Genomic DNA, 16,334 nt, shown 5'->3' on the forward strand with positions numbered 1-16,334 from the left:
CTTGTCTGTGGTTGAGCTTGTGCAGAATCTGTAGTTTCTTTAGTTAGATTTAGTTCACTGAGGTTCCACATTATCTGAGGGTAAATTCAGATCCTTTCTTGTAGTAGACTTGGGGTCTGAATGCCTACACCATCCTGTTTCCCTGTCCTCAGACTTCAAGAGGTCCCGTGCTCATGCACCTTGGAGAGTTTTATCTCATCTCTTTCCCACACCCAGCCACACATGACTTCTGCCTCACCGTCATTATAAGACCCAGAGTGTCTGTGGGGATTCCCTCTATTCTTCTGCATGATTCTCAGACCTGGGGAGTCTCTGTGGATCTGCGCCTTAAGGGTAGCTGTCAGGGGCTTTCTCAATTCTCCTTTCCTGCCTTCACAATTTAGCAGGCCCATCACATCACCACATAATGAGCATCTGAAGTACCTCGGGGCTTCCCTCAATTCCATTGTCTTTCCCCCAAACTTCAGCATTCCCTGCATACCTGAATCTCTAGTGCAATCTGTCTCAGCTCTCCCTTGCAGCTCCCAATTTTCTCCTGAATGCTCAACGAAGCTTGTGGAACAGATTTGGCAGGTAGTTGCAAATTTTCTTTGTCTCTGCCTCCCTGGGATTCTAAACTGTCATACCAGCCCATCAGTCTTTAATAACTTATTATAAAAAGTATCTGTTTTCTCCTGAGTCACAGCTATGATGACTTCTTCCTCCTCCTGCTGTTTCACCAGACAAAAAAGCAGCCATGGATCAATTCTCTTCTAAGTCAAGCTAATTATTTGTGGTTATATAGGTTTCTTTGCATGCTCATATCTCTGAGGAGCTTCCGAAACTATGACTTTCAGTTTCTTCTTGCTAAAGTGGAGGAACGTCCTCTTGCAACTCTCTCTATATCCCAAGTGGAAACAGAAGTCTCATTTTTATTTTCAGTGGACTAGACCCTTCAATAGTCTCTTTGAATAATGATTAATGAACGATGTTTTAAATTTTTAAAACATTTACAATTAATTTCTCTTATTCCTAGAAGTTTATTACTTTTACTGTCTCTAAAACTACTGAGATGCTTACCATTGGGATTTCTCAGAAGGACAGACAATTTCTAGGTTCTGGATTTATTAAGTCTCAACTCACAAATCCAATGTACAGTGGCTGAAATAGCATACACGGCTAACTGCTAAGAGAATATTCTGGTTCCCACAAGAATTTAGAGAAATACTTCCCTGCATGTAAAACTAGAACAATATTGTTAGGGAACTAAAAGATTTTGAATTTTAAAGTGCAAATACAAAAGTCCAGGTGAGATTAAGGTAATTGTGGGGACATAAAAAGTCATGTTAAATACAAAGATTTATTGCTTAAGCTTAATCCTCAGAGTATTAGAAAACTAGTGCAATTCATTGAAATAATAAAGGGCCCATCTCATAGGCTTTATATAAAGCAATGTTTAAAGCTTAAGGGAAGCAAAAGAAATGTTCTTGACACAATCTGAACATAAAATATTATCTGCATTTTGAGAAACAATCACCTTGAATACAAGCTTAAAAATTTCAAATTGATTTTTAAAAAGTACTGATAATTGGTTTTACCATCAAAATAGATATTATTCAACAAATTCCAAAATGCATGTAACCACCCCAATGTAATAAATTGATATTACTCTATTTCTGCAATGCATTATTAGTTTAAAAAATACATAACTGTCCAAATAATCTGGAAAGTTCTGAGTTAACAAGCAGGTAATTCAGAAATAAAGGGAAGAGAAACAAATACTTGATTAAATATGACTACAGATAGAAAATAAATGTTGACTAAAAACTGCATTTGTTATTAAAAATCTCTCACGAATGAATCCTTCAATACAAAAGGACTAATTATAACTGCAATGTGCATAAAAGGGAATTGGAGAACCTGAACTTTATGTACTTACCACTATGTGCTGGCACTGTTACATCACAACTTTATTTACTTATCCCAAAGTGCATTTCATGGAACTCGTGGCTCAGATGTCAGTATCCCAGCGTAAGTCAAATATGAGAAAGGCTTAGTTTCCAAATCAAGTGTGGTTGACATTTAATTCCATGTTCTGAGAAAGAAAAAAAAAAAAAAAAAAAAAAGGGAGGTAGTAGGATTAGAAGGATAGGTAGAGGAGGCCTGACTTCATAGATACTAAGTCTTCCGTGAAACCACAGAAAGCAGGCATCAGAATGGGGAGAGCCATCAAACAATACAATTCTCTCAGGAACCATTAAATCAATTCTTGGCCACAAAGAAAGGAATACAAATATTCTGGCAGCTCTCCACACTGGTTATCTAGTAGTGAAACAACTTAGGCAGGGATTTAAAATGTTACCAAATCACTAAGGGCTAAGGCTGGAAGCGTCAATCAAAGGAGGCATAAACATGCCTCATAGTTGAGCCTAGGGACGCTTTATAAAATATAGTTTGGTTAAAACAGAGCTAGAGATCAGCAAATAGCTTGAATATCCTCCAGCAATGCTCAAGGCAATGAAAGAGTTGACTGTGTTCACAAACGCAGCTCCAAGATATTCAAGTAGTAGTGAGGCTGGCAATTTAAAGACACAGAATGACCCTGAAATACAAACCAGCTGAAAAGGAAACAACCTTTTTCTTTTCTGAATAACTGTCTTCCTCACGCCACTCATTGTGCTCAGAATATTCTTTATGAGATTAATTAAGGATTAAATTTATGCATGTTAACTTTCTAAACTCAACCCACTTAGTCATAATCTTCATAATATAGAATGGCTCAAAAGAATGCTCTACATTTGGATCACAGCATTTATTTATGCCATTTAAACATAGCTGCTTGAGCAAGAAAAATTAAGAGCTTTTCATCTGGGCTATATTGTGACGAAGGGCATAACTGACTGGAAATAGAATTTTGAATATTAGAATTCAAACACATAGATAAGTAGACACATACACATATAAAGTCAAGTATGAAATTGAATGGAAATTATCCTATCATGCTGAAAAATGTGTAATACTGCTACAAAATATGGAAGTTTAAATACTATTCTGTGAGGAGGATTATTCTCTTTGAAAGCTTTGCCTATGAAAATCAGCAACGTAGGTCAATAAGTACGATGTTGCTTTAGAATGTATCCCAGCAGAATCACATCTAAGTTATTGGCATAGTGCTTTTTCTCGCATAGAAAACTTAGTACAGACAGTACTAATTATCAAAATCTATGAATATTAGTTTTTAATCATGGTGAATGATTTGTCTGCAAGTCACAGAGAAGCCAACAAAGAAGCAAGAAAATATTTATTATTTTACCTAATGAGAATCTGAAATTGAGCAGTTACTCTTTCCATTATGTTACTCAAAAGATCAGGAATCTGATTAGCAACAGTATTAGTTAAGATTAGTTTTGGAATTAAGGGACAGAGACTTCAAGTTAAAATAATGGTCAAAACACAGAAGTTTATTTATTCCATGAAAACTCAAGTGCAAGATCCATGGCCAGAAAGATGCTCCACAGAATTGGAGATATGGCCTATTTCTATCTTGTTGCACCATTTTTGTATGAGTTCCATTCCCAATTCACCTTATAGTATAGAAGGATTGCTTTAGCTAGAGCCATATTATCTGTATTCTAGACAACAAGAAGAGAAAAGACAGAGAAAGAAACTACCAGAATTTGCATATCTTTGGTCAGAACTTAATGACTTGACAGCATCAAGAAAAGCTGGTACACATTAGCTTTATTTCAAGCAGCCATGAGTACAGCTAAAATTCAGAAAGCCTGTTGTACAGTGTGGAACACCTAATTCCTTCTACAATATTCCTTCAGTTTTCTTGTTTTTCCTTAAGATATCAAATGATATTGCTACAGCTGCAGCAGTCACATATTCAGAAGATTTCATTCAATCTAGGAGAGGCAAGAGATATTTTCACCTGCCTATCCAGTATTATCTAAGAGGAAATCCCTTTCCCAGAGCTCCCTCAGGAGACCTCTGATTATAGCTCTTTGGGCAGAACTGTGTCACATGCTCACCTGTAGCTATAAGGACAGTTGTGAAAGCAAGAATCTGTCTCAGAGAAGAAGATTGGCTTGAATGATCAAGACCAATGATAACTAATCTTCTTAGACTAGGAACATTGGAGTCAAAACAAAGTTAATGTTTTGTTAGTTAGCAAGACTACAGTATAGCTATTGACTGAGTAAGCCACAGTATTTGTCATTATAGCAATGTTTGGGGTATGCTGTTAAAAATGCAATGACATAATAAAGCCAAAAATAAAAATATGAAACACACACACACTTTCAGTTTTGGAAAGAGGTACTTGTGGAATTAGTGGAATTGATGGAAGGAACGAAGGAAAGAAAGAAGGAAGGGAGAAAGAGAATGAGGCAGGGATGAAAAAAGGCAGATTTAAAATAAAAATTTTTTGTTTCTAAATATTGTTTGGGCTAAATAGGAAATCAAAACATACTATAAACTATTAGAATTGACTGAAAATGGGAATAAAACATATAAAATGTGATGGAGCTGAAATTTTTCTGAAGAAAGTGGTCTTAATGTTTTATGAGAAAATAAGAAAAATTAAAAGATAAACTAAATATTCAATGTTGGAAGAAACAATAACAATATATCAAATGAAAATAAAAGAAATATGCAAAGATGAAAGTGAAAATTATTTATGAAATAAAAATCAAGAATGTTTTAGAACATCTATTAACTTAATTTAATATATTATTAGGTTAAAAGATAAAAATGTACAAAGATATCTTTAGATGCTAAAAAAGAATTGGAAACAGTAGGTATGCATTCTTGGTTTTTAAGAAAAAAAAAAAGATCATGTGACAAACTAAAATAGGAGAAAATACCTTTAATCCATTACAGACTGTCAGGAATCAATAAGAAACCCTTTATTAAGAGTGAGCAAGGAATCAATAACCCAAATCACCAATTATTATTCACATTATTCTTCTAATAAATATAGTGATAAAATTAGAGAATTTAGTCATTTGAATAAGGAAAGTTAATACAAATGATAATAATCAGTTATTATCATTAACAATAAATAGGAAATATAGGTACATTAACTAACATAGTAGTCAAACTTACTAGAAAACTCAGCAAGATGCAAGACAAAATACATTGTACTCTATACCACACCCTGCTCTATCCCATTGGTTTATAATATCAGAAATGACTAGCTTTTGAAAAAAGGTAATATAAAAGTATTTTATTCACAATACAAATAAAATAAATAAGAATAACATAAACTTAAAGTTAATCAGCAAGACTTTTATGAAGAAATAATAAATTTCTACTTAAAAACCTAAAACATGGCCTGTATAAGTAGAGAGAGATCATATTCCTAGAAAAAAGAATCACTGTGTAAAAGAGCTCACCTCTCTTCAAATCTACACAAATACAGTACAGTTAAGTTTCTGTCACCCAATAAAACCTTGACTGATGGCTTTCCCTGGAATATAGACTACAGAGTTCCTGAAATTCAAATTGGAGGTGATGGAGAGACCTCAATAAACAGCTAATCTAAGAATCAACAAAAAAGTTTGCAAGACTTCCAATCTCAAAAGATATACATAAAAACATATGGTTAGACAAAATAACCCATGGTTTCAATTATCCCTCCCCCAACACACAAAGCAATGAAAACCACAAGTCCAACTGGTCCATATTCCCTGTAATAATTTGAGATATAGTTGCTGCTCTTTGTAGCCAGCTCCAAGTTGAGAAGCCAAGGAACTTATTTTCAGTAGTAGTTAACAGTTCCACTGAGCCAAGAGAGATATACCAGTGACATAAATTTAATGCAATGCCAATTGCAATTCCAAGGTAATTTTTTTAAGTTGAAAAAATGATTCTAAATTTAATCTGGGAGATTAAATACATAAATTTTGAAGAAACATTATAATGGGGTAGTTGCTCTACCAGTTAAATTTGAACATATTCTATAAAGATTATAAATAAAACATTCAGTCATAGCACAACACAAACAGATCAATGGAACAAAACAAAGTACAGAAACAAATTCTTGAGGAAATATAGGATTTGATGAAGCAGTGACAGTTAAAATATTTGTTTATAAAACAGTGTTGGGATAAGTGACTATCAATTTGGAAAAATAACATCTTTGTATCTGTTTCTCATAACATAACCAAACACAAAAAGATTAAAGTGATCAGCTCCAAAGATTTCAGAAACACAAACAAAACACAGGTAAATTTTCAGAAGGTATGCCAGATACTCTAATGGAAGTTTTCTTACAGGCATTTGTGATCAGAGACAAGAAAGTGAATGCAGTAAATGGATATAAATTACCAGACCCCCAGCACTCTGTAAGAACGCTCAGGATAAATCCTTGCAGGAGAGACATCTCCTATTTTTCTTTTTACCTGAGTGTAATAACTTGAAATCCTTGTCAACCATTTAAAATATACATAAATAAACTCTTTTATAACATTCAGAAATCTTTTTTCATTTTGAACTCATATTTCCATTTCACTCCATCACTAAACTGCATGTTAATATAGTATCAGTTTATGCTTAATGCTTTTTTATTAAACAGACCCTCTCAATTCTGTCACAAAATATATACATATAATAAAAATATACATTTTGTTATATAAATTTTTATTAAATTGTTTTCCTCTAGATTGACTTGCATTATAATTGTCATTAGTACATGATTGATCTTAGCATAAACATTAAAAATTTTTAATTTTAATATAAAATTGATTTATTCAAAATGCATTATCTCAATGAGATTAATAGTTATTTTTTTCAATTACTAATCTTATCCACAGATAAATTATTGCTAGAATATGACAGTTTACAGTCAATCCTACTGATATTTTTCATTTTATTACTTGAAATAGTAAAGAAACTTGTTTATACATATAAGTTGATAAGAATGAATGGGGCTATATTTTAACAACATCACTCAATTCTTTGAAATCCTCTAGAATTACATGCCAAAATAACATAATGGTGCATCATCAAAGTTATTAATTATAAATCACTTAATTAAGTTATGTTTCAGATTTGTGGAAAGCAAGGAACATGAAGTAACCTGAATTACAAATTTTTTTTTACCCAGTAATTAGCATCATTTATTGTCTTTATTTGGGGGAGGTGCGATACTTAATTTTATGATCAACTTGAGTGAGGCAGGGGATGACCTGATAGCTGATAAAACGCTATTTCTGGGTGTGTCTGTGAGGGTATTTCCGGTGCGAATAGCATTTGAATTGGTAGACTGAGTAAAGAAGATTGCCCTCTCCAAAGCAGATGGGCATCATCCAATTTGATGAGGCCCTGAATAGAACAAAAAGCAGAGGAAAGGTGAATTTGCTCTTTTCCCTTGAGCTGGGACATCCATCTTCACCGGTCCTCCAGTATCCCTCTTCAGGTTCTCAAACCTTCAGACTTCAATTGAATTACAGCACAGGATTTCTTGATCCACAAGCTTTCAATGGCAGATCATGGTACTGCTTGTCCTCCATAATTATATTCGCCAATCCCTTTAATAAACCTCCTCTTCTACACATCTATACACATACTACTGGTTGTGTTTCTCTGGAGATCCCTAATACATCATTACAATCAACCTAACTTTAAAATCATTGTCAAATGATTATAATTTATGCCAAAAAGGTGTTTGGTTAAATTCGTTAGCCATGCAGATTGGGTAAGTTAGGGGTAAAAGAATAACCAGGAAAACAAAATTGACAACCATAAACAATAGCACAAAAAGGAAAGCATGGAGATTAAACAATATGTTATTGAAAAAACAATGGGTCAATGAGGAAATCAAAGCTGAAATTAAAAAATACCTTGAGACAAATGATAATGAAAGCACAACCACTCAAAACCTATGGGACACAGCAAAGGCAGTGCTAAGAGGGAAGTTTATAGCGATACAGGCCTTCCTCAAAAAAGAAGAACAATCTCAAATAAACAATTTAACCCACCACCTGAATGAATTAGAAAAAGAAGAACAAAAAGCCCCAAAAAGCAGCAGAAGGAAGGAAATAATAAAGATCAGAGAGGAATTAAATACAATAGAGATTAACAAGACCATAGAAAAAATCAACCAAACCAAAAGCTGGTTTTTTGAAAAAGTAAATAAAATCGACAAACCTTTGGCCAAACTCACAAAGAAGAAAAAAGAGAGAGCACAAATAAGCAAAATAAGAAAGGATAATGGAGAAACTACAACAAATAAAATAGAAATACAGAATATCATACAAGAATATTATGAAAAACTATATGGAACCAAACTGGATAACCTAGACGAGATGGACAAGTTTCTGGAAACATACTGTCCACCAAGACTGAATCAAGAAGAATCTGAACGCTTGAACAATCCGATCACTAGAAAGGAAATAGGAATAGCAATTAAAAACCTCCCTACAAATAAAAGTCCAGGACCGGACGGCTTCACCGGGGAATTCTACCAAACATACAAAGAAGAACACATACCAGTCCTTCTCAAACTCTTCCAGATGATTGAAAAGGAGGGAATACTCCCAAACTCATTCTATGAAGCCACTATCACCCTGATACCAAAACCAGGCAAAGACACTACAAAAAAAGAGAATTATAGGCGAATATCACTGATGAACATAGACGCCAAAATCCTCACCAAAATTTTAGCAAATAGAATCCAACAACACATAAAAAAGATTATACATCATGACCAAGTGGGGTTCATCCCAGGGACACAAGGCTGGTTCAACATACGCAAGTCAATCAATGTAATAATACATCACATCAACAAGAGGAAGGACAAAAACCACACGATCATCTCAATTGATGCAGAAAAAGCATTTGATAAAATTCAACACCCATTTATGATAAAAACTCTCACCAAAGTGGGTATAGAGGGAACATATCTCAACATAATAAAAGCTATATATGACAAACCTACAGCCAGCATAGTACTCAACGGTGAAAGCTTCCCACTAAAATCTGGGACAAGACAAGGATGCCCACTATCACCACTCCTATTCAACATAGTCCTGGAAGTCCTAGCCACAGCAATCAGGCAAGAGAAAGAAATAAAAGGGATCCAAATTGGAAAAGAAGAGGTAAAAGTGTCACTATATGCTGACGACATGTTACTATATATAGAAAACCCTAAAAGGTCCACACAAAAGCTACTAGAAATAATTGAAGAATTCAGCAAGGTAGCAGGTTACAAAATTAACGTTCAAAAATCAGTTGCATTTCTTTACACTAACGATGAATCAACAGAAAAAGAAAGTAAAGAAACAATCCCCTTTAAAATAGCATCCAAAGTAATAAAATATCTGGGAATAAATCTAACCAAGGAGGTGAAAGAATTATACACAGAAAACTATAAACCATTGATGAAGGAAATTAAAGAAGACTTTAAAGAATGGAAAGATGTTCCATGCTCTTGGATTGGAAGAATCAATATTCTTAAAATAGTCACACTGCCCAAGGCAATCTACAGATTTAATGCAATCCCTATCAAATTACCCAGGACATATTTCACAGAACTAGAACAAAACATAACAAAATTTATATGGAACCATCAAAGACCTAGAATTGCCAAAGCATTACTGAAGAGAAAGAAAGAGGCTGGAGGAATAACTCTCCCAGACTTCAGACAATACTATAGAGCTACAGTCATCAAGACAGCATGGTATTGGTACAAAAACAGACATATAGACCAATGGAACAGAATAGAGAGCCCAGAAATGAACCCACAAACTTTTGGTCAACTCATCTTCGACAAAGGAGGCAAGAATATACAATGGAATAAAGATAGTCTCTTCAGCAAATGGTGTTGGGAAAACTGGACAGCAGCATGTAAAACAATGAAGCTAGAACACTCCCTTACACCATATACAAAAATCAACTCAAAATGGATCAAAGACTTAAACATAAGACAAGATACAATAAACCTCCTAGAGGAAAACATAGGCAAAACATTATCTGACACACATTTCAAAAATTTTCTCCTAGAAGAAATAAAAGCAAGAATAAACAAACGGGACCTAATGAAACTTACAAGCTTCTGCACAGCAAAGGAAACCAGAAGTAAAACAAGAAGACAACCTACAGGATGCGAGAAAATTTTTGCAAGTGAAACCGACAAAGGCTTGATCTCCAGAATATATAAGCAGCTCATACGACTCAATAAGAAAAAAATAAACAACCCAATCCAAAAATGGGCAGAAGACGTAAACAAGCAATTCTCCAAGGAAGACATACAAATGATCAAAAGGCACATGAAAAAATGCTCAGTATCACTAATTATCAGAGAAATGCAAATCAAAACTACAATGAGGTATCACCTCACACCAATCAGAATGGCCGTCATTCAAAAATCCACAAATGACAAATGCTGGAGAGGCTGTGGAGAAAGGGGAACCCTCCTACACTGCTGGTGGGAATGCAGTTTGGTGCAGCCACTATGGAAAACAGTGTGGAGATTCCTCAAAAGACTAGGAATAGACTTACCATATGACCCAGGAATCCCACTCCTGGGCTTGTATCCAGAAGGAAATCTACTTCAGGATGACACCTGCACCCCAATGTTCATAGCAGCACTATTTACAATAGCCAAAACATGGAAACAGCCTAAATGTCCATCAACAGGTGACTGGATAAAGAAGAGGTGGTATATTTATACAATGGAATACTACTCAGCCATAAAAACCGACAACATAATGCCAGTTGCAGCAACATGGATGCTCCTGGAGAATGTCATTCTAAGTGAAGTAAGCCAGAAAGAGAAAGAAAAATACCATATGAGATCGCTCATATGTGGAATTTAAAAAACAAAAACAAACAAACAAACAAAAACAAAGCGTAAATACAGGACAGAAATAGACTCATACACAGAGAATACAGACTTGTGGTTGCCAGGGGGGTGGAGGGTGGGAAGGGATAGACTGGGATTTCAAAACTGTAGAATAGATAAACAAGATTACACTGTATAGCACAGGGAAATATACACAAAATGTTATGATAACTCACAGAGAAAAAAATGTGACAATGAGTGTGTATACATCCATGAATGACTGAAAAATTGTGCTGAACACTGGAATTTGACACAACATTGTAAAGTGATTATAAATCAATAAAAAATGTTAAAAAAAAGAATGAAATGGAAAAAAAAGTACAACAGCACAAACTTTTCAGTACATTAGGAATTATGTATCGATTTGAAACCAATACTCAATGGCATGCTGAACTATGAAACACTAGAAGCATTACAATTAAAATCTTAAACATGTTATCACTAATATTTTTCAGTTTTATAACAGAAGTTCCTGCCAATGAAATTTCACAAAAAGGGAGAAAGGGAGACTCATTACTTCTGGAAAGAAGCAATCAAAATCATCATTATTAGCAAATTGTATTATTGCTTACTTACTAATAAACTCAAGGCAATCAAAGAAAAACAAAAATCGACCTAAGCAATTATATCGTTGGTCAAATGAAGCTATTAGCATTTGAATTGATGGAGTCAGTAAAGAAGACTGCCCTCACTAATGCAGGTGGACATCATCCAATCTGATGAGGGCCTAGATAGAACCAAAAAGTCAGAAAGGAGGACAGATTTGCTATTGGCTTGAGCTGGATATCCACCTTGTCTTGCCCTATGACATCAGGTGCTCCTAGTTCTCAGGAATTCAGACTCAACCCGGGACTTAAACCATTGGCTCCTCTGATTCTCAGGCCTTAGGGTTTGGACTAGAACTACACCACGAGCTTTACTGAAACTCCAGCTTGCAGACAGCAGATCAAAAGACTTCTAAGCCTCCATAACCATGGGAAGCAATCCCTCATAAGAAATCTCTTTCTATACATCTATATATACTTGGTTGCTTCCCTGGAGAACCCTCATGGATACAGAAGGGCTACCCAAAAATCTTTTATCCAAACTTTACAAACTACAATTTATTGTACCTGTTATTCTTTCTCTTTGGTGCATCTTGTTTTACTCGATAATAAAAAAAAAAAGACTTGTATTAGATAACTTCTCTGTGCCCTCCAAATACTTTCTCCTTCCTTCTTTACCCTGGCCTCTGCTCTGGTATGTTGACTGGTATGGAGCAGTCAATGGGCTTCCAAGCCTTCTAATTTCTCTCTGGCTTCAGCTATAAGAAGGTCTAGCAGATTATCTGAAGGAGAGAAGTGAGTGAAGTCAGGGTATTTATTTATTCTCCTGGATCCCTCCCCTTCAAAGCTGCCCAGACTGGCTGTGTCCCTATACAAAAGTCAGTGCTCAGTTCCAAGCAGCCTTGTCTACAAGATTAACTCTCCCTCCAGGTTTCAGTAAGGTCTCCCTTCCTTTGTCCCTGTGACTGATTGGTGGTAACAGCCTCACTGCTGCTTGGCCTTAGTTCTCATTTTGTTTTGTGATTCCTCTATAACTCAACCATTTCCTTTTAATTAGCCCCTTCTAAATAAATTATCTTCAAAAACTGTCATTTTAGTGTGTCGTCTACTGAATCTTGACTGATACAGAGTTGGAATGATGGAGATACTTTAATCCTTTTACAATTTTATTAACTTAATGTTTTCAAATGTTCTTAGCTTGAACTGTAAAGATATGTTTGTCAGATACTATGGAACTGCAAATTAAGCTCATTCAATTCATACAAAGATGTCCAGAATACAACTGAATTAACAGAGCCAATTCTCATTTTCCAAACATTCAGTTCTTTCTCTTTGTCACATGAAGTCTGATTTCATTTATCAATTTACATAACTGTGTTATATATTTCAACAATATTTTTAAAATGAAAAACAAATAGTGACATCTTGGAAGATAAATTAGTAAACGCTGTGTACTCAAGATTGAAATGTTGTACATCTGATATAATGAGTTTATTCATTTTATTGTAAATTATAAAAATTAGACAATATATGAATGTTATTTTTCATTATTTAATTGTAATAAGTTTATGCAATGTGTGTAGCTAGAATTTGTCATCTATGAAGCAAAGAGTATGATAAAATATATAATATTTCTTTGATAAAGTTGTGTGGGTGCACATATTTTTGGTTTTCAGAATAATTAAATAATCATCAAGAATAAAAATTAGAAATAAATTTATTTAGTTTGTTACACATCATGATAATATTTTCTTATATATTTAACAAGGAAACAATTATCTATGGCTAAACTAACTCTGATAGCCAGAATACAATTAGAAAATCAGAGATAAAAGAATGAATTTCTTCTAAGTTGTAAATAAGGTGCGTTGACTGCCATTAGAGATCTATATAGCTTTTGATATGATTTAATAAAATAGGTTTTAACTTCCTTATTAAATAAGTGAAACTACAAATCAAAAGGAAACATTTCTCTCCTCTCTTTCTCTTTCTCTTTCACACACACAAACACACACACAAATACACACACACACAGACACACACACAGATTATATACTGAGGCCATTTGGGTTGATAAATTTGCTGTACAACATCCCAGATACAATTTAAAATATTTTTATTAATGGACTACATTGATTCTGCAGTTTTATGAAAATGCTTTCATTATGAGAAGTGTACTGAGAATAGCTTAAAAGAATTGCTTATGTTTAAATACCTGAGATCAGAGAGGGTGGAAGATGTTAGCACTCAATAACATCTTTATGCTTTTTCTTGCACTTACAAAATTCTCCCTCAAGTGTGATGTATTCCTTGCTAGTAGCCAAAGGTTAGAAGACATGTCATTAAAGAAATCTGTCATCATACCTAATACCCTCACTGTACCATATATCAGATTCATTATACAGTATGAGGTCAAATGTCCCCTTTCAATGAGCATGTTTTGTATGCTTCACATACAACACTCTTAACAGGCACAATTATGACAGAAGCAGACATTAAGCCTTTTGGGTTTGAGGTGCATTAATTAAATATTTAAAAGAAGTTGCTTTTGTTTGATGTTCTGAAGGTTGTCAAACAATGCATTTTTGCGGTTAGAGAAGCCTCAGTATCTAAAAGTTAATTTTCTTAAAACTATATAGCCAGATTAGATTTGAAAAGTGTGTAATAAAGTATTTAACCTTATCCAGAAAGATATCTAGCCTGTACCCTCAGCTCCTGAGCAGTGGGAGGTGATATCCAAGCCCTTAGAATATCTTCCATTGTAAGAATGTCTTTATTTAATTGGAGATTTTTGCTGCTGGTCTAACAATGTGAATTACAATAAGGACTTTGGGCCATATGGCATGCACTCTATCTCCAGCGAGTTGGAGACTAATGGTGAGCCATGTGAGAAGTCACACATGGAGCCCCAGCAACAACTCTGGACACTAAAGCTCAGATGAGCTTCCCTAGTTTGCAATGTTCTGTGAGTTTGTTGATGCCAGGAGGATAATGCATCCTGAAGAAAATAAAAGCTTCACTTTTGGAACCCTCCCTGATTCTTCCCTATGTGTCTCTGATTTTAATCTGTACTCTTCCCTTGCAATAAACCATACTGTGAAAGATAACAGCTTTCCATAAGTACTATGGGTCCTTCTAGCGATTTATAAAATCTGAGGGAGGTTATAAAATGTGTAACTGGCGTTAGAAGTGAGGACAGTCTTGTGGACTGTGCTGTCTAACCTCACAGAAAGTATCTCACATATCCCCTTTTACAGATACTCCCTTTGATAACACAGTACTGGAGGACATTGCATGCATGTAAAATCATGCTTGACATCGATCTTTCACACGAAGGTAAGTAATTATGCACTGTCCAGCTATCAAGAAATCATACAAGGTAAGGAGATTTTCTTAGAGCTGTTGTTCCTAAAGGTACCAGTTAACAGAGGAAAGAGGAAACTCTGGGTCAGAGAGGATACTGCTGGCAATTACTGCCATAACCTGCTCTGCAGGTATATTAACTGGGACCTTCTCTGGGAGAATGCCAAACTGGAGAGACATTATGGACTGGAGGAGTCTGGTGGTCTCCAACCTCCCAAGGTAGGAAACAATGAACATTTTGGGAAAGGGTAAAAGTGCTTAGGCTGTAAAATATTGCTTCACAGAGGAAAACCTGACTCCAGAAAGACTAATGGGCTTGGAAGGATTGTAGAAAATCAGGAAATTTGAGGTTGTAGCCTAGCATTGGGTTTCCAATAGATTCGGTCTTCTAAAAGAGCCCCATAGTGCTATTTTCTACTTGGATTTTATATAAAATTTTCACCTGGAAAATAATGTCCTCATAAGAATTACAAAGTACTTAACACCTTATAATTAAGCTGAAGTTTAAATTCTATAAATATACATATGTGAATACACAAATATTTTTAAATAATTCTAATAAATTAATCATATTATTTAAGTTACAATAAATATAAACTGTAATTTACATTTGGCAGAGTGGCTTGAAAGTCTAGATAAATCAATATAGGTTTAACAAAAAAAAAGTTCTATTTAAATTACCTCACTTGCATGACAATGTGAACAGACAGTTCAGTCTTCTGTGGGTCATTTTTAAAAAAATTTTTATTGAAGTGTAGTTTATTTACAATGTTAGTTTCAGGTGTACAGCAAAGTGATTCAGCTATACATATACATACATACATATTTTTTCTTTTCAGATTCTTTTCCATTATCTGTTATTACAAGAAATTGAATATAGTTCCCTGTGCTATATAGCAGGTCCTTGTTGTTTACCTATTTTATATATAGTAATGTGTGTCTATTAATCCTCAACCCCTAATTTATCCTTCTCTACCCTTTTCCCTTTGGTAACCATAGTTTGTTTTCTATGTTTATGAGTCTGTTTTTGGTTTGTAAATAGAATTTTATCATTTTTTTAGATTCCACATATAAGTGATACTGTATGATATTTATCTTCATCTGACTTACTTTACTGAATATGATGACCTCTAGATCCATCCATGTTGCTGCAAATGGCATTATTTCATTCCTTTTTATGGCTAAGTAATATGCCATTGCATATATATACCACATCTTCTACAACCAATCATCTGTTGTTGGACATTTAGGTTGTTTCCATGTCTTAGCTATTGTACATAGTGCTTCTATGAACACTGGGGTGCAGGTGTCTATGGATTATAGTTTTCTCCTGTATGGACATATGCCCAGGAATGGGATTGTTGGATCATATGGTAAGTCTATTTTTAGTTTTTTAAGGAACCATCGTACTGTCCACCGTTGTGGTTGCACCAATTTGCATTCTGGTGGGTCATTTTTAATTGTTTCTCCAATGCTTGTTTTTTCATAAGAAGCAGTTTACTTTGGGCTTAATGGAGGAATCAAAAAATGCCATATCAACACTAAAAGACAGGGCTCCACTACTGTAGGAGAAGTTAAGGAAATAACGGGGAAATTTA

General features: G+C 34.6%; 1 long non-coding RNA gene across 1 annotated transcript in view; it reads right to left on the bottom strand.

Annotated features, from left to right (window-relative positions):
- Positions 1-1,941: 1,941 nt before the first annotated feature.
- LOC123611850 (uncharacterized) overlaps positions 1,942-16,334 on the bottom strand; it is a 43,288-nt gene continuing 28,895 nt past the window's right edge. The window contains exon 3 of the long non-coding RNA XR_006718947.2: positions 1,942-2,074. This is a non-coding gene — a long non-coding RNA (uncharacterized LOC123611850). The remainder of the gene's footprint in view (positions 2,075-16,334) is intronic.

The sequence above is a fragment of the Camelus bactrianus genome, chromosome 6 (assembly GCF_048773025.1).
Source record: "Camelus bactrianus isolate YW-2024 breed Bactrian camel chromosome 6, ASM4877302v1, whole genome shotgun sequence".
Classification (NCBI taxonomy): Eukaryota; Metazoa; Chordata; class Mammalia; order Artiodactyla; family Camelidae; genus Camelus; species Camelus bactrianus.